We start from the raw sequence: 22,151 nt of genomic DNA on the forward strand, positions 1-22,151 counted from the left end.
GCGTGATGTTCATTTTTAAACCACACACATCTCCCCTGTGCACTTGAGGAACTCAAGGCTCACAGGGTCTGACCGCCTGCCTGAACCCAATCACCCGGGGCAGGGGAGGGCTCGGCCCTGAACATTACCATGTCTGTCTGGACCCATCCAGTTTGTGCTGCGTACGACCCACAAGCACCAGAAGGCAGTGACTGACAGGAGGTATTAATAGCTCCTGATGACGGAGACGTGCAGTATTATACACGTACTGATCCATGACGCACTGCTGTTTCTGCTTTTCTTTAACTTTCAGGACTTTTCCCAAAATCACAGAGACAGTGGAGAACGAAAGATTCTGTCTAGGCTGCACACTTCCTCTGCTCCTGGGATGTTCCCAGAGCCGGCATATAAGGGTGAGATGGCACGTTACCTGATAAAAGGTTTTGAAGCAGAGCAGACTTTCCTGCACTTACTGGCGATGAACGTTTAGAGGCAAGGACAAAAGAATTAGGATATCCATCATTTACATCTGATACTTATTTTGAAAAGAAGATGCATGATGGTAGAGGAATATGCTGCTAAGTCGCTTCAGTCATGTCCAACTCTGTGTGACCCCAGAGACGGCAGCCCACCAGGCTCCCCCATCCCTGGGATTCTCCAGGCAAGAACACTGGAGTGGGTTGTCATTGCCTTCTCCAATGCATGAAAGTGGAAAGGGAAAGTGAAGTCACTCAATAAATGTCAGCTAAAGCTTGCTTGTGTTGGAGGGAGGGGCAGGGGGAATTTGGCTCTTCCGGGGGCGTTGGCACAGGGGAAAAACAGTCCCTGAGAAAGCTTCCCGCTGACCTGCACCATTTGTTTTGAATAATACTCAAGCTGGAGAGCTTTCTTTGTCAGGGCCTGACTTTCCCAATTCCAATGATGTTACCGCCTGGGCTTAACAACGGGTATGAATAGATTTGTATCTCACAAGTCCGTTTTATGGGAGCCACTAAGTGATATGTTTGGGATGGTAAACTTCTTCCATTTGGTCTAAGTGAACGTCGCTGTGTAAAAAGCTGCCCTCTTTGATGAGTCACTGAGTTCGCAAAAGGCTTTTCTGTCTCACTTCCTGGGGGAACGTGAACTGCCAGATGGGTATTTATTCTGGACTCAGAGGGTGTCCCTGGCCCAGTGTCCAAGGTTATACAAGAACACAGGCAAAAAAAACATGAGTTCTAACAGCTGAAGTGGCTTCAAATACGGAATCACTAATGACCAATATAGGATAAAGGCATATACTCATCACGATGGAGCAGGCTTGACCAGAATGCAGAGGACAGATACACCCACACTGGTGTATTCAGCGGGAAACCCCTGGGATTAAATACATCTAAGGCTGCTTCGTCTGGCCCAGATCTCAAGAAATTCAAACACGCAGTTGAGTTCAGATTAGTAACTCAAGACTTCAATGGAAAGTGTGGACTATAGACATTTCCTGTTTCTAAAGAGGATTGAGATGGTTCTACTTGTGCTAATTTGCTTCAGGATATTGGTGTCTAAAAATAACAGTGGGAGAAATTTACATGCCAGCAGTTAAGATTCAGTTTGCTGGGGAACTGGAAACACTGTTCCAGGCTTCACAGCCTCAATTATTTCTAAACAGCTGGCAAGGATTTAAAAATCATCAAAGGCGTTTATTAATAACAAACTCCCTGTCAAACACTGCTGGATTAGCGTAGCTTTATTTGTGTTTATATTCGACGACTCTTTCTGCAGTTTCGGGGGTAGCAATGACACATGCTGAAAAGTGGGAAGTGAGCGCTCATACTCACGAACAGAAGAAGAAAGTTCAGACAGGGGTTTAAAATCCAAAGCTGCTGATAGCTCTCCCACACCTAACCTGTACGCTTGCATGTTAAGTCGTTGCAGTTCCGTCTGACTCTTTGTGACCCCGTGGGCTATATTCCACCAGGCTCCTCTGTCCATGGGATTCTCCAGGCAAGAATACTGGAGAGGGTTGCCATGCCCTCCTCCAGCGGATCTTCCCGAACCAGGGAAAGAACCCGCATCTCTTTTGCCTCCTACATTGGCAAGCGGTTTTTTTTTTTTTTTTTAACCACTGCTGCTGCTAAGTCGCTTCAGTCGTGTCCCACTCTGTGCAACCCCACAGATGGCAGCCCACCAGGCTCCACCATCCTGGGATTCTTCAGGCAAGAACACTGAAGTGGGTTGCCATTTCCTTCTCCAATGCATGAAAGTGAAAAGTGAAAGTGAAGTCGCTCAGTAAGTGTCTGACTCTTGGTGACCCCATGGACTGCAGCCTACCAGGCTTCTCCGTCCATGGGATTTTCCAGGCAAGAGTGCTGGAGTGGGGTGCCATTGCCTTCTCCACTAGCACCCCCTAAGAAGTTCCTCACACCTAACTAGAGACACCAGAAAACAGATGTTACTTTTCAAACTAGCTCTCATCAATGTCTGATTTGCCGTATTCCACCCAGTGGCTACAATCCAGGCCACATCTGCAATTTGCAAATGACTGGAAATAAGTTCCATTAAACAGGACTTGCTGAGCAAACTCTAATAGGCTACACAGTGAAATACTATGTGTCTGTACAAAACAAAAGCATCAGATCTTTTCATGTGGATGTGGACATAGAGATCAAGTGCCTGTTGACATTTACGGAAAGAAACTAATAAAAGTCATATTCACAATGGGTGGGCTGGGATGAATGGAGGCAAGAGGAGAGGCTGAGAGTGAGACCTTCTATAAACTGCTTTTTCCCTCAATACATTCATTTTCTTTCCTGTGAAAGGCTGTCCAATTATGATGTTTCAGGGTTCTTAACTTCCAGGAAAAGCTTCCGTGAATATTGCAGCTCCATGCTTTTTCAATTGTAAGTGAAAGTGAAAGTCGCTCAGTCGTGTGTGACTCTTTGCGACCCCATGTCAGAACACCGGAGTGGGTAGTCTTTCCCTTCTCTAGGGGATCTTCCCAACCCAGGGTTCGAACCCAGGTCTCCTGCACTGCAGGCAGATTCTTTACCAGCTGAGCCACCAGGGAAGCCCAAGAATACTGGAGTGGATCATTGTAAGTCCAACCATAAAATTTTATTTCAAATTTTGGATTTGTGGTATCAGTTCAGATCAGGTCAGTTCAGTCACTCAGTCGTGTCCAACTCTTTGTGACCCCATGAATTGCAGCACGCTAGGCCTCCCTGTCCATCACGAACTCCCAGAGTCCACCCAAACCCATGTCCATTGAGTTGGTGATGCCATCCAGTCATCTTATCCTCTGTCGTCCCCTTCTCCTCCTGCCCCTAATCCCTCCCAGCATCAGGGTCTTTTCAAATGAGTCAGCTCTTCGCATGAGGTGGCCAAAGTATTGGAGTTTCAGCTTTAGCACCAATCCTTCCAATGAACATTCAGGACTGATTTCCTTCAGAATGGACTGGTTGGATCTCCTTGCAGTCCAAGGGACTCTCAAGAGTCTTCTCCAACACCACCATTCAAAAGCATCAATTATTCGGCGCTCAGCCTTCTTCACAGTTCAACTCTCACATCCATACATGACCACTGGAAACTTTTAAATTTTATCATCTACTGACTTGATTTTACTCATTTTTATCAAGAGTCAGTGGATTTATGTTTTATTATTTGTCTGTTTTCTAATGTTCAATTTCATTTTTGTTCTTTTCATTACTAGTTTTATATTTTTTAAATGTTTAATTCACACAGGGCTTTCAGAGTCAAGGTTCATAGTAAATCTGAGGGAACGTATTAGTTTTATTTTTAGTTACTTTTTCTAACAACTTCAGTTGAATATTCTTCACTTATTTTTCTCTCTATTCCTTATTTATTAAAAATCATTTAATTTCTTCTGGGCATGTTGCAGCTAGCTACCACTAATTTATTCTAGATAAATTCTGTATTTTGGGTTTTTTATTTTTTCTTTCACTCAACAGTTAAGACACGGGTTGTAATATATTTTACTTAAAATTTTCAGAGTGCAGTTTTTTGTTTTACTTTCTATATTTTTTTGTCATTGATTTCCCATTTCAGTGTTTGTGATGGAATATGATGGTGGTTGCAATTTCTGCTCGGCATAATCTAAGTTGTGTGTGTGTGTGTATTTAAGTGTGATAATCTTTTGTTTTTAATGGGTAAATTTGTCTCATTTATACTTATTTTTAATTGAAATATGACATTATATTCATTCCAGGTACACAACATGATTTGCTGTTGGTACATATTGCAAAACAGATCACCACCGTAAGCCTAGTTAATATTAATCAGCACAGAGTTACAAATTCTTTTTCTTGTGGTGAGGACTCATTTATACGTATTGCTGTGAAAGAGCCATTTGCTATTTTTCCTGTGTTTCCTTTTAGTTTTAGCTGTTTAAAAATTTTTAAAAACCAAAGGAAGGAAGGAGGTTCTGAGACATTTTAGTAAAAGAGAAAGAAAAAGCTGATATTGTGCCCTTCTCCTAACCAAAAAGATCTAGGAACTATTATTCATAAGATTGTAAAGAAAAAAAATGGAAAAAGTGCCTATAATTAGCACTTCTCTTTATTCTATTTTTTTTTTAAATACAGCTTTAACAGTGATGAACCTCTTCTCTTATGTAAAGAAGAGAGAAGGAGTCACATCAGGTTTTGATCTTGGTAATAATTCACAAAGGTTTCAGAGAGAAACCATTTGTAGGAAATACCTCCAAGTTTTTAAGAATAAGCTTCATGTTTAAGCGGGAAAACACTTGTTAAGTGTTCTTTCCCCCCACCCCCGCACCGGAAATTCTGATGGCTATGGGTAGACGGACATCATTGCTTTTTCTAGCAAGGATGCTGACTTTTTACCCCCGGAGCACTTGAGACGTGCTATGTAAGAATTTCTATACAGAAGTTCATTGACTTTGACAGAATTTCAAATTGTCTCTTCTAGCATGATGGTTCATCAGCTGCTTTTGGTTTATCAGAGTTGAAGTGTTTCACCCTCAAATGGTTCCGCTTAAATTCCTCTTTCAGACTAAGATTCCCAAAACATGAAATTCATTTAGCATTACTCTGGGCTTTGTTGAACCCACTGTATTTTTCACCCGGAGGCTGGTAAAAGGAAAACAGAAAAGAAATGAACCTTAGGGGTCGTACTTTCTCAACAGAGATCAGACCTAAGTGTACAAGCTCACCTCTTTTTATAATCTTGCATTTTCATGGAGAACTTTTTCAATGAATTTTATCTTAATGGCTAAAGAAAATTTGAATACTTCAGATACTCTTCTGGTTGACTGGTTAAAAATATTTAATATGATCTTTGATGTTGTATGGGTTTCTCTTGTGGCTCAGCTAGTAAAGAATCTGCCTGCAAAGTTTCACACTGCTTTACCTTTCCGAAAGACATTACGAACATAACTGAAATCAGTAGATGTGACTTGTAACAATCTCTTAATAACTTACAGTATGCTGCTGCTGCTGCTGCTAAGTCGCTTCAGTCGTGTCTAACTCTGTGCGACCCCAGAGACGGCAGCCCACGAGGCTCCCCTGTCCCTGGGATTCTCCAGGTAAGAACACTGGAGTGGGGTTGCCATTTCCTTCTCCAGTGCATGAAAGTCAAAAGTGAAAGTGAAGTCGCTCAGTCTTGTCCGACTCAGCGACCCCATGGACTGCAGCTCACCAGGCCCCTCCATCCATGGGATTTTCCAGGCAAGAGTACTGGAGTGAGGTGCCATTGCCTTCTAGGGAAATAAATTGCCCAAGTGATAGATTTTTTTTCCCCCCTTACCAAGCAGTCCTGCGTGAATTTGGCTCATCAGTCAAGATGAGACCATTATCATATGTGAAGAGGAAAGATAACCAGCTGCAAATGGAGAGAGCTGTCCAGACCTTACCATCCTAACTTACGGCGGAGCAGACTTCAGATGTCAGTGGCTACAGAGTCGTGGGCCTTGGGGAAGACATGAACAAGTCTGTTCTCAGCGGCGTAAGCACACTGGCAGGAGGAGCCGATGGCGATTGTGTAACCCTGCTGACCACAGTCCTTTCTGGCCCTCCACCCACCACCCACGGCGGGCAGTGGTCACCCAAGGGGGCAGGGACACCCATCTGGTGGTACGGTCCCCAGAGCAACATCCTCACCATCTCCTTGATGACCCATCAGAGGGGAGGCGAGTCCAGCACTACCATCTCCTTCCTGTTTAGGGGTGGCAACACTCACAAGTGGACAGAGACCTCGTCTCACCAGCAGTCTCAAGCTTCAGAAGCCATCCCCTGGATAAACAACCAGCTCCCACTGTAGCCCACAGAGAACTATATTCAGCATCCTGTAACAAGGCCTAACAGAAAGGAATATGAACATGGCCTGTTTAGGAGATAGGCATGGATCATTCCCAAGGCTTGTGGGCATTCAATCTGAGGTTACGGTTACAATTCCACAAGTTTCATGTCGCTGGTGTGCAGTTACGGAAAATGGACATCTTAGTTGAGGAAAAAATAAAAATCATCTATTTTCTTCTCCTCTAAGTCACGGATGACAAGAGGTCAAGCCAAGAAGTCAAGTGGACTTGTTTCCAAGGTCAGAAGTGGGAGCGAATGAGACCCTCAGAAATCATTACCACGTATTCACTGGAATGACACCCTAGTGTGTAAAGAACGACAAAGTGCTTCAGATGCAATGGTTTTCTACTCCAGTAGTTATCAGGATGTGGCCCTCGTGTGTGTGTCGGGGGTGGGAGGCACTTAGAAATGTTTCAGAATTTCCCTGACACAGAAATCAGAAAGCAGGACCAACTGTTAGGTCAGAAAAAGAAAGGGCGTGAATAATAAGGGTAACAATTACCATACAAAATTGAAAGATGTCTCAAATAAAAGCAGTTTTTCCTTCTTATCTTTTGTCAGAAATAACATTTTTTCCACCTACAGACCTTCGATCACCCTTGGGATTTGGAACAAAGAATTAAAGAATTGAGGGTTTTTTTTTTTATGGTTTCTTCATACAAGTAATCAAAATGACATACTTTCTCTCATGAAATATATTTTTCTCTCCCTTCTTCAGGGGAATTTTTCAAGCCAGAGATTGAACCTGGGTCTCCCAGATTCTTTACTGTCTGAGCCACCAGGAAAGCCCAATCAACACACACATTAATAATTTCAGATTATTTCTAGCTAATGCATCATTTAAAAATTAAAGAGGCTTTGCTGGTGGCCCAGCCACAATGAAAGGTCTTGCATTTCCTAACCAAGATCGAAGATCATGCATACCACAGCTAAGAGCCAGTACACCCAAATAAATACAGACATAAATAAATACTTTCAGAAAATAAATGAGGAAGAAAACAGGTCTCCAAGGAGAATTCTCTGTGAGCCCAGAGGTACCAGCAGGGTGCAGAGCTTGGGAGTCGGACAGCATCACTTTCACAGGCATGTTCTAACTGGACTTTGTAAGTTGCTGGAAGCATGGAAAGAAAGTGAGAGCGTTAGTCACTTAGTTGTGTGTGACTCTCTGCGACCCCTTGGACTGCGGCCCATCGGCTCCTCTGTCCATGGGATTCTCCAGGCAAGAATCCTGGAGTGGGTTGCCATTTCCTTCTCCAGGGGGGTCTTCCTGACCCAGAGATGGAACCCAGGTCTCCTGCACTGCAGAGAGATCCTTTAGCATCTCAGCCCCCAGGGAGGCTCCTGAAAGCATACACATCTCTGAGAGTCTATAGCATTTACTGACTTGTCCGCGCCCTGAGGAGCTACTAGAAGACAACGTCATTCAACACTCAGGGAGTAAAACACGCTGCGCTTCTACGATGAACGAAACGATGAGAGCTGCAACGCTGAAACGGCAAGCCACGCGTTAGACGGACAGCGTACATTCTGCTGAATCTTTTAATTCCTCCAAATGATTGCAGGTATAATGATACAGATTGCACACGCTAAAGATAATTACTGTTTCGTAGAGCCTCGTAAGTCTAGCGAAGGAAACCTTTACCTTGGTTAAGCCCAGAACAAAATTATTTGTTTTTACACACCATTTTTGACAAACTGAAGAAACTAATGGTGTTTAATTTAACACAGTCGCTGTACCAGGAACAAGGATATGTCTTTTAAAAAATCACTTAGTAAAATAAGCCTGCTCATGATTAAAAAAAAAAAAAAACCATCCCCTTTCCCTACACCTACCATTACGTATGTCACGCCAAGAAATAACTAGTACTGAAAAATCAATATTTCAATGAACCTATGATTCTGTCTTACTAACTCTAAGCTGTGTGCATAGCTATTTTTCTTGATGTATTATCTTCAGATAGAGACTATTAACTTGTGTTTAGGGATATCAGCATTGTTACACCGCACTTAGACCCTGTAAACAGCAACATCACTGAAATAAACCACTAGGATGTCGAAGGGCTTCCGTGATAGTTCAGTTGGTAAACAATCTGCCTGCAATGCAGGAGACCCTGGTTCCATTCCCAGGTCAGGAAGATCCGCTGGAGAACCGACAGGCTATCCAATCCAGTATTCTTGGGCTTCCTTGGCAGCTCAGCTGGTAAAGAATCAACCTGCAGTGCAGGAGACCTGGGTTTGATCCTGGGGTGGGAAGATCCACTGGAGAAGGGAAAGGCTACCCACTCCAGTATTCTGGCCTGGAGAATTCCACAGACTGTATAGTCCCTGGGGTCTCAAAGAGTCAGACACGACTGAGCGACTTTCACTTCACTTCAGGATGCCAAACACGGCAACAAGTACAGGGTAAGTGTGGGCTCATGTTCACAGACTGGGAGCTGAAATAAGACAGAGTGTGTGATGCCCAATCCAGCTGGGCCAGTGTGAGTCGGGGGACACAAATCTTTCACCACCGTGGGCATGTCCACCAATGACTATGAAAGCCCTGTAATCACCAATCCAGGGCTTTCATGTAAATTTCAGTGCAAATCAAAATCCATGCATGACTAAGATTAAAGGTATGGACTGTTTACTCTTTTTTTTTTTTTTTTTGGACTGTTTACTCTTGGTGCTCAGAAATTTCACAGCGTTGCACAGCAAGGCATACGGTGGGTCTGTTTTTATTCACCATGCTTAGCTTTCCGTGGGGTTTTAGGACACTGGCATCATTTTTTCCCTACACTCTTCCTTTGATATTTCCACCTCTCTGCTTGCTCTGATCATCGTTCTGGACACGTACACAAGTCACATGGTAACAAGAAAGAAGGAAACAGTGGTAAGAAAAAGAGAAAAAATATGTACAATTCCAAAGAATGAGGAAACAATTAAAACGAGATGAGACACGGATGATAATGAGATTTCATGGCAAGCAATGGAGTGTCATTATTAATGAGTGAGGAAAACTTTGATTGCTCCCATGTGCCAGGCAAGGGGCGCACCACAGTGACTAATACACTAAGTGAATTCTCCTTTATAGCCCTGTATCCCAGATGAGGAAAATCGGGCTGAGAGGAGCTTAGGAAGTTCCCCGGTGTTCCCGGAAGCCAGAGGCATGGCTAGATAAAGCCACAGCTGTCTGACTCCACAGGGCAGACGGTCAATTCACTCCCTCTAGATAAGGCGGGCGAGCAGACCTGGCCACCCCAGAGCATCTCTGTGGCCTGGGAACTATTACTGGATAACGACCTAGACAGCATATTAAAAAGCAGAGACATTACTTTCACAACAAAGGTACGTCTAGTCAGCGCTACGGTTTTTCCAGTATTGATGAGTGGATGTGAGAAGTGGAATATAATGAAAGCTGAGTGTTGAAGAATGGATGCTTTTGAACTGTGGTGTTGGAGAAGACTCTTGAGAGTCCCTTGGACTGCAAGGAGATCCAACCAGTCCATTCTAAAGGAAATCAGTCCTGAATATTCATTGGAAGGACTGATGCTGAAGCTGAAACTCCAATACTCTGGTCACCTAATGTGAAGAACTGGCTCATTGGAAAAGACCCTGATGTTGGGAAAGATTGAAGGTGGGAGGAGAAGGGGACAACAGAGGATGAGATGGTTGGATGGCATCACCGATTTGATGGACATGAGTTTAAGCAAGCTCCAGGAGTTGGTGATGGACAGGGAGGCCTGGCATGCTGCAGTGCATGGGGTCGTAAAGAGTTGGACATGACTAAGCGACTGAACTGAACTGAATTGGACTGAGGACAATAATTGCCCAGAAGACTCAGGAAGAACCCCCGACCTTCCCCTAACTGCCTGAGGAGTGTAGATGGAGGACCTGCTCCAGGAAGGGAGTCATCAGCCTGGAAAAGCACTCAGTGAGCCAGATGTGTGGGCCCGGAGGGAGCCAGCAAAGGCTGTCTGTGACACCCCTCTCTTACCCCTTCCTACACGTGACTGATCTCTAACTTTGTTGAGGACTTTATTCTGATTTCCAGATGCATGCTTCAACTTATGAACCAGGTAGCTTTACCTGAAGCCCCATCTCCCACCCACCCTCCCACCCGACAATTCTCACATCCATTAAACCCCATCCTGGCCAATTCCTTCACTTTGACCCGATTCCCTACACAGACCACCCTTCCTATGTTCCCTGCTTGGGCCAAGCTAAGGAAGCTCCACACTGGTCTAGTCTTGGGACAGTCTCTGGCCTAAACCACGGATGTGCAAGCTTTTCAAGGGGCGGTCGTATTCATTTACCTGATGCTGCTAAGTTGCTTCAGTCATGTCCGACTCTGTGTGACCCCAGAGACGGCAGCCCACCAGGCTCCCCCGTCCCTAGGGTTCTCCAGGCAAGAACACTGGGGTGGGTTGCCATTTCCTTCTCCAATGCATGAAAGTGAAAAGTGAAAGTGAAGTCGCTCAGCTGTGTCCGACTCAGCGATTCATTACCTAGTCCCCCTTTACTCAGACAGGGTGCTTTCTGAAAATCACAGCAGATGCCTGAAATCATGGATAGTACTGACCTGTATAGTCATGATATATATATAGAGAGAGATATCAGGGCTTCCCTGAGAGCTCAGTTGGTTAAGAATCCGCCTGCAATGCAGGAGACCCCATTTTGATTCCTGGGTCAGGAAGATCCCCTGGAGAAGGGATAGGCTACCCATTCCAGTATTCTTGGGCTTCCACGGTGGCTCAGCTGATTAAGAATCCATCTGCAATGTGGGAGACATGGGTTCAATCCCTGGGCTGGGAAGATCCCCTGGAGAAGGGAAAGGCTGCCCACTGCAGTCTTCTGGCCTGGAGAATTCCATGGACTGTATAGTCCAGTGGGTCACAAAGACTGGGACACGACTGAGCGACATTTGTTTTGGGGGAGGGGCCAGGGGTTTGAAAGCATCACTAACAATGAGACACAGCTACAGTCTTTCCTGAGAGGTCTATACAAAAAGGATTTAGCGCTGTTCAAGTAGACGCATGGTGTCTGAGCTTCTGCAGCATGCCAGGCCTTCCTGTCCATCACCAACTCCTGGAGCTTGCTCAGACTCATGCCCATCACGTCGGTGATGCCATCCAACCATCTCATCCTCTGTCATCCCTTTCTCCTCCCGCCTTCAATCTTCCCCCACTTTTATCAATTCTCTTCCAGAGATGAGATGCCCTGAAGACTATCAACTTAACACCAGGGATCAGAGTGCTTGGGAAGTCAACGCCAGCTGAAAGCAGGAAGCCTGAGTAGTCTACCTGAAGAATGTACCAATTACAAAATTAGGATTCTGACCAAGTTTCCCTCTTCAGACGTTTTCCCTCCATGCAGTAGAAGGTGAGGAGCCTCATTAGACATAACAAATGTATCAACACATTCAGTAGCAATGACGTTAATGGATAAGGATGATAAACCCTGGACACAGGATGTGGTTTCCAGGTCTGAAATTTCTGAGGAGAAATTCATCTCATCACTAGTGAAATATATTCTTTTTTTTTTTTTTTTTTTTGGTAACTCTCAGTTTTACAAGGGAAATTGCTTATCTGCGCCCCTTCCTGCCCAAAGGAATCAACATAGCATAGGCATGAGACAAAGAGTATGTTTAATCATGTAGAAAATAACCAACCAGCGGCAAGAAGCACATCACTGTCAGCTTGGGTTGACGAGTACAGAGAAGGCAAACTAGTCGGCATCACCTTTTTAAAATATAAATTTCTAGGGTCAGCAACATTCCATATAACAAAGATTCTGGTCACCCAAACAAGTCTATTCTAACAGTTTAAGTCCATCTACAAGGGAAGATACTTTTGTCTGTTTACCTTTACTTTGATGACCTTTTGGAAAAAACATGTTAAGTGATATTTTAAAATACAGACCCTTTCCCCTCTTTGAGTCTCTGTTGGGGAAGTGAAAGTCACTCAGTTGTGTCTGACTCTTTGCAACCCAGTCCATGGATTCTCCAGGCTAGAATACCAGAGTGGGTAACCTTTCCCTTCTCCAGGGGATCTTCCCAATCCCAGGGGTCAAACCCAGGTCTCCTGTATTGCAGGCAGATTCTTTACCAGCTGAGCTACCAGGTAAAACTCAAGAATATTAGAGTGGGTGGCCTATCCCTTCTTCAGGGGATCTTCCTGACCCAGAAACTGAACCAGAGTCTCCTGCACTGCAGGGAGATTCTCTACCAGCTGAGCTACCAGGTAAAGCTCAAGAATATTAGAGTGGGTGGCCTATCCCTTCTTCAGGGGATCTTCCTGACCCAGAAATTGAACCAGAGGCTCCTGCGCTGCAGGGAGATTCTTTACCAGCTGAGCTACCAGGTAAAGCTCAAGAATATTAGAGTGGGTGGCCTATCCCTTCTTCAGGGGATCTTCCTGACCCAGAAATTGAACCAGAGGCTCCTGCGCTGCAGGGAGATTCTTTACCAGCTGAGCCTCCAGGGAAGTCCTGTTGAGGAAGGCTGAGTAAATTATATTCCACACTGGTCAGAACAAGGAGTGTCATGACCCGTGGTCCACGTAAAGATTCTCTGCTCTTCATCGCATGTCCCCTTTCATCACTACTGCTCACCCCAGTTCTCTTTCCTGTCCTGTTCACACCCTATAGCATGTTTCACGTCTGCTATTTGCTCATCTGTCTTTATAAAATGTGCAGTTTTATGTGTGTTTCATGTTTATATAAATCATAGTGACGCAGATCCCATTACGAGTTCCTGTTTTCACCACCAACTGCTTTTCATTTCTACCCATGTTGTTACCTCTATGAGGTCTCCTGCTGAGTAACAAGTTACCACAAATTCTGGGGCTGAAGCAGTTAACTCCAACTTTTCCCCCTGCTCACCAACAGAGTGGTGAGCAGCCTTCTTTCTGAAGCCACAACCACGAGGCTACCTGCACGCTTCCATCCTCCCTATCAGTTCTGGCATGAACGCTATAAGCACAAGGAATTGGATTCTCCCCCAACAGCTGGCAGGAGCTCAGAAGTGGCTCCTTCGCCACTCAAGCTTCCAGATGACAACACAGCCCAGAGCATACTTTGACTGGAGCCACACGAGACCCCAGCACAGGACCCGACCAGGTCACATCCAGATTCTGGACCCACAGAAACTATGAGGTGACAAACATGTTTTAAGCAGTTCAGCCTGTGGATATTTGTTACACAGTGACAGCTAACTGATACACTTTCCAATAGCAACTTCAGCCTCCTTGAAATCAACTCTTTAATCAACTCTTCTGGAACAGAAGCACAGAGCTCTTTGCTTCCCTTGGTTTTCACCCTTGTCTGATATGCCAACATCTGTCATGCAGGCGCAGGAATTCTCTTGACTATGATACCAAGTTTAGAGCTCTAAGTTCAGAAGGTTGAAGTGTTTGAGTCAATGACCTTGAAATCAGTGACCTTGAAAATTTCATTTTCTTTATTTTCTTGGGCTCCAAAATCACTGCAGATGGTAACTGCACCCATGAAATTAAAAAATGCTTCCTCCTTGGGAGAAAAGCTATGACCAACCTAGACAGCACACTAAAAAGCAGAGACATTACTTTGCCAACAAAGGTACGTCTAGTCAAAGCTATGGTTTTTCCAGTAGTCACGTATGCATGTGAAAGTTGGACTATAAGAAAAGTTGACTGCCGAAGAATTGATGCTTTTGAACTGTGATGTTAGACAAGACTCTTGAGAGTCTCCTGGACTGCAAGGAGATCCAACCAGTCCCTCCTAAAGGAAATCAGTTCTGAAGATTCATTGGAAGGATTGATGCTGAAGCTGAAACTCCAATACTTTGGCCACCTGATGTGAAAAACTGAGTCCATGGAAAAGACCCTGATGCTGGGAAAGACTGAAGGTGGGAGGAGAAGGGGAAGACAGAAGAAGAGACGGTTGGATGGCATCACCGACTGGATGGACATGAGTTTGAGTAAGCTCCAGGAGATGGTGATAACACGATCAGGGAAGCCTGGCGTGCTACAGTCCATGGAGTCACAAAGAGTGGGTCACAACGGAGCAACTGAACTGAACTGACTGAGCAATTTGCTAGCATCATTTGTACAACAGTTACTACAGCATCCATCCCATATTTATACAGAGAAGTTTAATGAGATCATTCACAGATATCTTCAAAGCACCACTCAGCACGCAACAAGTACTCACAGAACAGTCACCACTAAAGTCACTGTTCACAGCTGGATCATAAAGACGGCTGCTGCTACTTACTGCTGCTGCTAAGTCACGTCAGTCATGTCCGACTCTGTGTGGCCCCATAGATGGCAGCCCACCAGGCTCCGCAGTCCCTGGGATTCTCCAGGCAAGAATCCTGGAGTGGTTTGCCATTTCCTTCTCCAATGCATGAAAGTGAAAAGCAAAAGTGAAGTCGCTCAGTCGTGTCTGACTCTTCTCGACCCCAGGGACTGTAGCCTATCAGGCTCCTCCATCCATGGGATTTTCCAGGCAAGAGTATTGGAGTGAGTTGCCATTGCCTTCTCCTAAAGAAGGCTGAGTGCCAAAGAATTGATGCTTTTGAACTATGGTGTTGGAGAAGACTCTTGAGAGTCTCTTGGATGGCAAGGAGATCAAACCAGTCAATCCTAAAAGGAAATCAACCATCGATATGCAGTGGAAGGAACTCATGCTGAAGCTCCAACTCTTTGGCTACCTGATGCGAAGAGCTGACTCAATGGAAAAGACTCTGATGCTGGGAAAGATTGAAGGCAGGTGGAGAAGTGGGGGACAGAAGATAAGATGGCTGGGCAGCACCACGGACTCCATGGACATGAGTTTGAACAAACTCCAGGAGACCGTGAAGAACAGAGGAGCCTGGTGTGCTGCAGTCCACGGGGTGGCAAAGAGTTGGACACGACTTAGTAACTGAACAATGGCAGCAAGAATCACTGTAGCCTGACTGAATTTCATGAACACGTGTTTGTATGCCATACAGCAGGGGTCCCCAATCTCTGAGATCTGATGGCTGATGATCTGAGGTGGAGCTGATGTAATGATACTACAAATAAAGTGCGCAATCAACTTAATGTGCTTGAATCAGCCCAACACCATCTTCCTCTCCCCAGCCTGTGAAAAAACTGTCTTCCATGAAACCAGTCCTTGAATGTGCAAAAGGTTCCCTACCGCTGCCTCAGAGCACAGTTGGTTCTCAGCAGTGGGTGTTAAACTAAATGAACAAACTGAAAGAAATAACAGCATTATTCAATACCAATTAGGAGAGATTAACTGAAGGAAGAGTCAGGAACCCAGTAAGACATTCCACGTTTGGACACAAATGGTAATGGGGCTAGCTCTCCCTGGACGTTCTGATTTCAACTCTAAATCTGATTTGCAGAATGAGGTCTCCTTATGTTTAATCGTAGGTGTCTACAGTGTCATCGAGCAGAAGAACATCCTCCTGCCCTTGGAGGAGACACAACACTGATACACAGACAAACACTGTTCACACGGAGCCTTGTGGGCCACTTCCTGTCACTCTGGAGAAGGAGTAGGCTTACCCTGCTGCAAAAACTGGAATCTCAACATGCACAACCTATGAGCAGAAAATGGGCAAATCCGAACACCTCCCTGAATTATGGACATCTACAAAACTGTGTTTGTTCACATCAAAAGGCGCTGCGTACTCACTCTTTCCATCATGATAGCTGCAGAAAAGACTGATGGCTTCTCTCTTTCTCAGTTGCTACAGACATAAAACCTCTTTCATCTTTTCCTGTCAGAATCTTTGCTCCAACAGTAGCCTCTTTCTGTTCTGAATCCTGGACATCACTAACTAGCTCACCCTGTGTTTGCAATAAACACATTTTCAGGAGCTCTCCAGTTCTCTGGTCTCTCCCAGAACCACGCCTGGAGGCCCCCTTTCCCCGAATAAAACCACAACACAGTCTGTTTTAGAGGCAATTTGGAACAGGATGATACATTTCTGACAGAACAGCTGATTCAGCTTGTTGTAGCGCAGAAACCAATAAAACATTGTAAAGCAATTATCCTCCAATTAAAAACTAATTAAGTAAAAAAAAAGACTAACCTTTCCATGAAGGATGCTGACAGCAGAAACTTTTAAAGGTAGTTTCATATTTGGGGATTTATATGGAACATCACTGGGGGGGTGGTGAGGGGGATCAGACCCAGTCTCCACACAGCAGCATGATGTAAAGATGGAAATTATGGACAGATCCAAAGGGGACAAAAATGTGCATTTTGTTGGAGAAAAACTATGGCATCATGTAGGGAATGGGTAACCATGGGGTTATTCATTAGGGATACATGGAGTCCCACCTAGTGCTTTTTTTTTTTTTTTCCACCTAGTGTTATAAATAAAGTTTTACTGAAGCACAGGCACACGCCTCTGCTTACATGTCACAGATCTCTGAATGCTTCCTTGCTAGGCCAGCAGAGTTGAGGGGTTGAAATCAGGGCCCTACAGGTCACAAGGCCTGATGTACTGCTTTCCTGAGTCTTTACAGGAAACCCCCCTGAGCCTTGCAGACCGGGTAGAGCACGTGGATTTGGGTGCCATGAAAAACTCAGATGCTGGCTAGGAATTACGCCTTGTTCTTTTGGTTTGGTTGATCGGAATCAACACGGGCAGAACTAAGGACGTCCCTAGTGGGCCCAGTAGCTAAGACTCCATGCTCCCAGCGCAGCTGGGCCAGGTTCCATCCCTGGTCGGGGAACTAGCCCCTACATGCCGAACGAAGAGTCTGCAAGCCACAGAGAAGACCAACGACCCCACGGGCTGCAACTAAGACCTGGGGTAGCAAAATAAATAAATACTAAGAGGAAAAAAAAAAAAAAGGCAGAAGTATACCTAGGCCTGAGCACCGGAGGTGCTGGCCACATGGCAGCTATTTTTCATCCCTTACACAGATAACAAACAAAAAGCAAATCACTGTGTCCATACCTCTCACAACGGGTGTGTCATCCCAGGGAAACGTGCACAGAGCAGATGATATCATGAGTCGGTGCGCTGCTGTGTGGGCCAGCTACATAGGTTCTATATAATATTCACCAAAGTTTAGCTGAGGATTTCTCAGTGAGGATTTATGGGCTTTCCTGGTGGCTCAGCTGGTAAAGAATCCGCCTGCAATACAGGAGACCTGGGTTCACTCCCTGGGTTGGGAAGATCCCTTGAAGAATGGAACAGCTATCCACTTCAGTATTCTGGCCTGGAGAATTCCATGGACTGTATAGTCCATGGGGTCGCAAAGAGTCGGACACAATGGAGCAACTATCACCTTCACTAATAAATTACCTACCATCAGGATCGGTAAACGTTAAGTTTTCTAATAACTTTTGGGAAGGCGAACTTACTTAAAATTGCATTTCAAGGACAGGTTAAGATATAATGGAAAACCAACTTGGATAACCTATGATTTAATTTCATGATCTTATGAGTCTTATGTTTGACACTAAATTCTAAGGTACAATTTTAATACAATAAAGGTGACCCTGTTGTTGGAACAAAGGAAAAGGGCAAATTAAACATAACTAAAGAACCGCTAGAGAAGGGATAGGCTACCCATGCTGACATTCTTGGGCTTCCCTTGTGGCTCAGCTGATAAAGAATCTGCCTGAAATGTGGGAGACCTGGGTTCGATCCCTGGGTTGGGAAGATCCCCTGGAGAAGGCAAAGGCTACCCACTCCAGTATTCTGGCCTGGAGAATTCCATGAACTGTACAGTCCATGGGGTCGCAAAGAGTCGGACACGACAGAGTGACTTTCACTTTCATAAGCAGGCTGGGAAAGGAGAGGCTACTGAGTGTGGGTCAGGCTTTAGATGTGACTTTTGTTTTCTCTACTTTGGGCAACAGAGGCTAGATGAGTGCTCAGTTTTTGCAAAAGCAGCCCTGGGGTTTTCTGGGGGCATTACCTGGCCGTCCAGTGGTTGAGACTCTGCTTCCAATGCAGGGGACGTGAGTTCAAGCCGTGGTCAAGAAATTGAGATCCCATATGGTACATGGTGCAGCCAAAAAAAATTTCTTTTAAAAAGCAGACCTCCAGGGCTCCTCTTATCTGAGCATTGAGGCCCAGAAGACAGCCCTGTGTCTGGCACAGCTCCTGTCTCCTGGACAGAAGGTGGAAGTGAAAGAGAAAGTCGCTCAGTCGTGTTCAACTCTTTGCGATCCCATGGACTATACAACCCATGGAATTCTCCACGCCAGAATACTGCAGTGGGTAGCCTTTCCCTTCTCCAGGGGAATCTCCCCAACCCAGGAATCGAACCCACGTCTGCCACACTGCAGGCAGATTCTTTACCAGCTGAGCCAGCAGGGAAGCCCAAGAATACTGGAGTGGGTAGCCTACCCCTTCTCCTGGGGATCTTCCCCAGCGCGGGTATCGGAACCCACCTGTTATTCCCAACTCACTCAGCCTCACATCCACCCTTTTCCACTCCAAGTTGTTTCCGGTCCCCATGATACAGCTTAACTCAGCATCATCTGCATGGCCTTGGTCTACGTGGCCACTGAAAGGGGCATCTCTCTGGCACCTCTAACTACAGTCTCAAAGACCTCTTGTGAAGACGGGCCATTGCTCAGGGCATCACGGCTACTGAAAAATCTCTGGCCAGCCATCACAGCAGAGTTTAGGAGTTTCTTCTGCAATTGGAGGGGCGGGGGAGGAGGGCGGGGGTGTGCCAGTCCGTGGAGGCCGCCTGGGGAGCCTGGGAGTTGGCGCAGAGGGTCTGTTTCGAGACTGGCAGTGGCCCCAGCTCCAGCTGAGACCCAGCGGGACCACCCGGGTGGGTGACGCCACCGCTGGCCCGCTGGGAGAGCTCCAGCTGGACGAAAGACAGATCATCCCAGGCAACATCCATCTGGATGGTGGAATGGAGAGGTAGCGGTGTGAGCAGGGGCGGACGTACTGATGGGAAACACGTGTCCCCATCCCACCTTTCGTGTACCCAGTCGTCGCGTCTGAACTCACCAGGCTGCCTGTGAACCAGCACGTCCGGGACAACGAACACGCTTCGGCCTTGGCTTCGGCCACGCGTACGTAAAGCCGCTCTGGGACTGAATGGCCTGTGCTGTTTGCCTGCCAGGCTCTCCAGCTGGACTGGAAGACACAAGACGCCCTTGTCCAAAGAGGAGGTGTCCAGAATATGAAATTTTCCGGAGAGTTGAGGGGAGGAAGACCCTGTCGGAGCCAGAATACCTGCAAAAGAGGAAAAGGACAAAGCCTCAGCAGGCGTTTACATCTCGTTTTTTGGTTTGTTAGGTTTTGTTTTTTTACTTTATATCGCTTGTTTTCTTCATCTCTGATGTAGAGACCCTGAAGAGGTTTCTTTTTTCCCTTCAAATGGAGATGTATACCTCTTTGAACAGTGCCCCTGGAAGATGACCCAGTAATTAGCAGACCATCTGCCAGTGGGAACGATTTTCGATACAGAGGCAGTCAGTCCAGGTCACTCGCTCAGTCATGTCTGACTCTTTGCGACCCCACGGACTGCAGCACCGCCAGGCTTCCCTGTCCATCACCAACCCCCGGACCTTGCTCACCCCCTGGTCTATCGAGTCAGTGAGGCCATCCAACAGAGGCTATACCCTCTGCCATGACATTGGAGACATTTAAATAATCGAATAACAGTGAACACACACACACACACACCCCTCACTAAAGAAATACACACTTCAGTGAAACTTAGATAACCCCTATACCCCATCAACAGGCAAGCTTGGCAGGCTGCTGATGAGAACAATTACAGGCAGCGCCTGTCTAACTCCACGTGTGCATTTAAGAATGAGTTCAAGCTGCAGCCAGTCTATTCTGTCCACCATGTGGTTGATTGGGTCTGTCCGAGTGTGGCCTCTCCCACGTCATGATCTTAGAGAAACCGGATGTGATTAGTGAGGACTCTTGAGGAGAATGCTGAGGGTCCGCTCAGCCCTCCCTCCCGCTGTAATCAGAAACAACTTTTTGGCTGTGTGTCCACCACGATCACAGCCCTGGGAGGTGTTCCCCGAGGGTGAGTGAGGTGGACGGTGGCCATTTGCTTGTTGTGTCTACATTTTTTTTTCTTCTTCATTAGAAAAAGGAGAATCAGTTTTTTTGTGGAAGTAAAATGTCTTTTTCTCTAAAGAAAATGTCTCTTTTTTTTCTTTTTTCCATCTGTAAAAATTCATTTCTACCTCCTCAAAATCAAGAATTTTTTTTTTTGTTTTTGCAGGCTGTCTTAAATTGCAGAAATAAAAAACAGAGTTTGCCATGGAACAAGTCACTGAGAAGAAAGAAAGGGCATACATGCATCATCTTATTACCCCAGCCCCTCTCCCAGTGAGATTCACAGGCTCCCTTTGTGGATTTGGGTCTCACTGGGAAAGGCCTGAAAGTGAAAGTCTCTCAGTCATGCCTGACTCTTGGAGACCCCATGGACTACACAGTCCATGGAATTCTCCAGGCCAGAATACCAGAGTGGGTAGCCTTTCCCTTCTCCATGGAGATCTTCCCAACCCAAGGATCGAACCCAGGTCTCCTGCTCTGCAGGCGGATTCTTTACCATCTGAACCACCAGGGAAGCCCAAGAAGACTGGAGTGGGTAGCCCATCCCTTCTCCAGCAGATCTTCCCGACCCAGGAATCAAACCCAGGTCTCCTGCACTGCAGGCAGATTCTTTACCAGCTGAGCCAGGTATAGGCCTAGGCTCCTGCAGCTCTGAAAACCATCCTGCCAATTCATGGACTGAGTCCCCAGGAAGGAGCCACCTGGATGAAGCTTACAGGACGCTTCAGATGGTGCCAGTTGTGTTGCAACCAAGGGAGGAAGAGACAGATGTGAGAGAGAGAGTGATTTCTCCACCTTGATGGTGGAATGGATTACGCAGTGGATGAGAGTTACTCACACGGTGTACCAGGATTCTATACCAGTTCTCCACACAGTCCATCAGAACCAAAGCCTGTTTTGTCTCCTGGATAACCAGCTGTCTCCACAGCAGAGAAAGAGATCTTCGATCTAAGAGAACCTCAGCACACAGTTTCATTGCAGAGAACCGGATCTACAGCGGAAGCCTCACTTTATTTTAAAAGCTACAGTCTCGAACTCAAGCCTCTTTTACTACAGCGAGGAGATTTGAGCAAAGGACCAGGTGCAACTGATTAGTTTCTCCAGAGTCTTTCAGGCTACGAAAAAAAAAAAAAAAAAAAAAACTTCTTTCTTTTGAAATAAACAAGCAAACTTCCGCACAGAAGAAAACTGTACCCTGTGGAATCAATAAAAACAATCATTAGAGTCATGTTAAGAAATAAAACATTCAAGGGGTCCAGGAGAAAAGTGAAAGTTGCTCAGTCGTGTCCGACTTTTTGCGACCCCATGGATAGTCCATGGAATTCTCCAGGCCAGAACACTGGAGTGGGTGGCCTTTCCCTTCTGCATGGGATCTTCCCAACCCAGGGGTCAAACCCAGGTCTCCTGCATTGCAGGCAGTTTCTTTACCAGCTGAGCCACAAGGGACTCCAGGGGATGTTTAGTTATTTCTACTTTGCCCTTTTCCTTTGTTCCAACAACAATGTCACCTTTATTCTATTAAAATTGTACCTTAGAATTTAGTGTCAAACATAAGATTCATAGGCTCATGAAATTAAATTGTAGGTTATCCAAGTTGATTTTCCACTATATCTTAACCTGTGCTTGGAATGCAATTTCAAATATGTTTTCTTTCCCAAAAGTTATTAGAAAATAGAATGTTTAGATATATGATTCAGATGTACGTTATTAGTGAAAATGAAATTTGCTCCATCATGTCTGACTCTGTGCGACCCCATGGACTGTACAGTCCATGGGATTCTCCAGGCCAGAATCCTGGAGTGGGTAGCTGTTCCCTGCTCCAGGGGATCTTCCCAAGCCAG

The 22,151-nt window shown here is 45.7% G+C and overlaps 1 long non-coding RNA gene across 3 annotated transcripts in view; it reads right to left on the minus strand.

The window, feature by feature from the left end:
- The window catches only part of LOC105605336 (uncharacterized), a 327,912-nt gene that overhangs the window by 26,156 nt on the left and 279,605 nt on the right, over nt 1-22,151 (minus strand). For 2 of the 3 annotated variants that reach the window (XR_009598762.1, XR_009598758.1), the window contains 2 exons: nt 19,237-19,464; nt 2,057-17,391 (listed from right to left, as the gene is read on the minus strand). This is a non-coding gene — a long non-coding RNA (uncharacterized LOC105605336). Of the gene's footprint in view, nt 1-2,056; nt 17,392-18,181; nt 18,377-19,236; nt 19,465-22,151 lie in introns of those variants that run through there. The other variant, XR_009598760.1, reaches the window with a different exon arrangement.

This window comes from Ovis aries, chromosome X (assembly GCF_016772045.2).
Source record: "Ovis aries strain OAR_USU_Benz2616 breed Rambouillet chromosome X, ARS-UI_Ramb_v3.0, whole genome shotgun sequence".
In the NCBI taxonomy this organism is placed as follows: domain Eukaryota; kingdom Metazoa; phylum Chordata; class Mammalia; order Artiodactyla; family Bovidae; genus Ovis; species Ovis aries.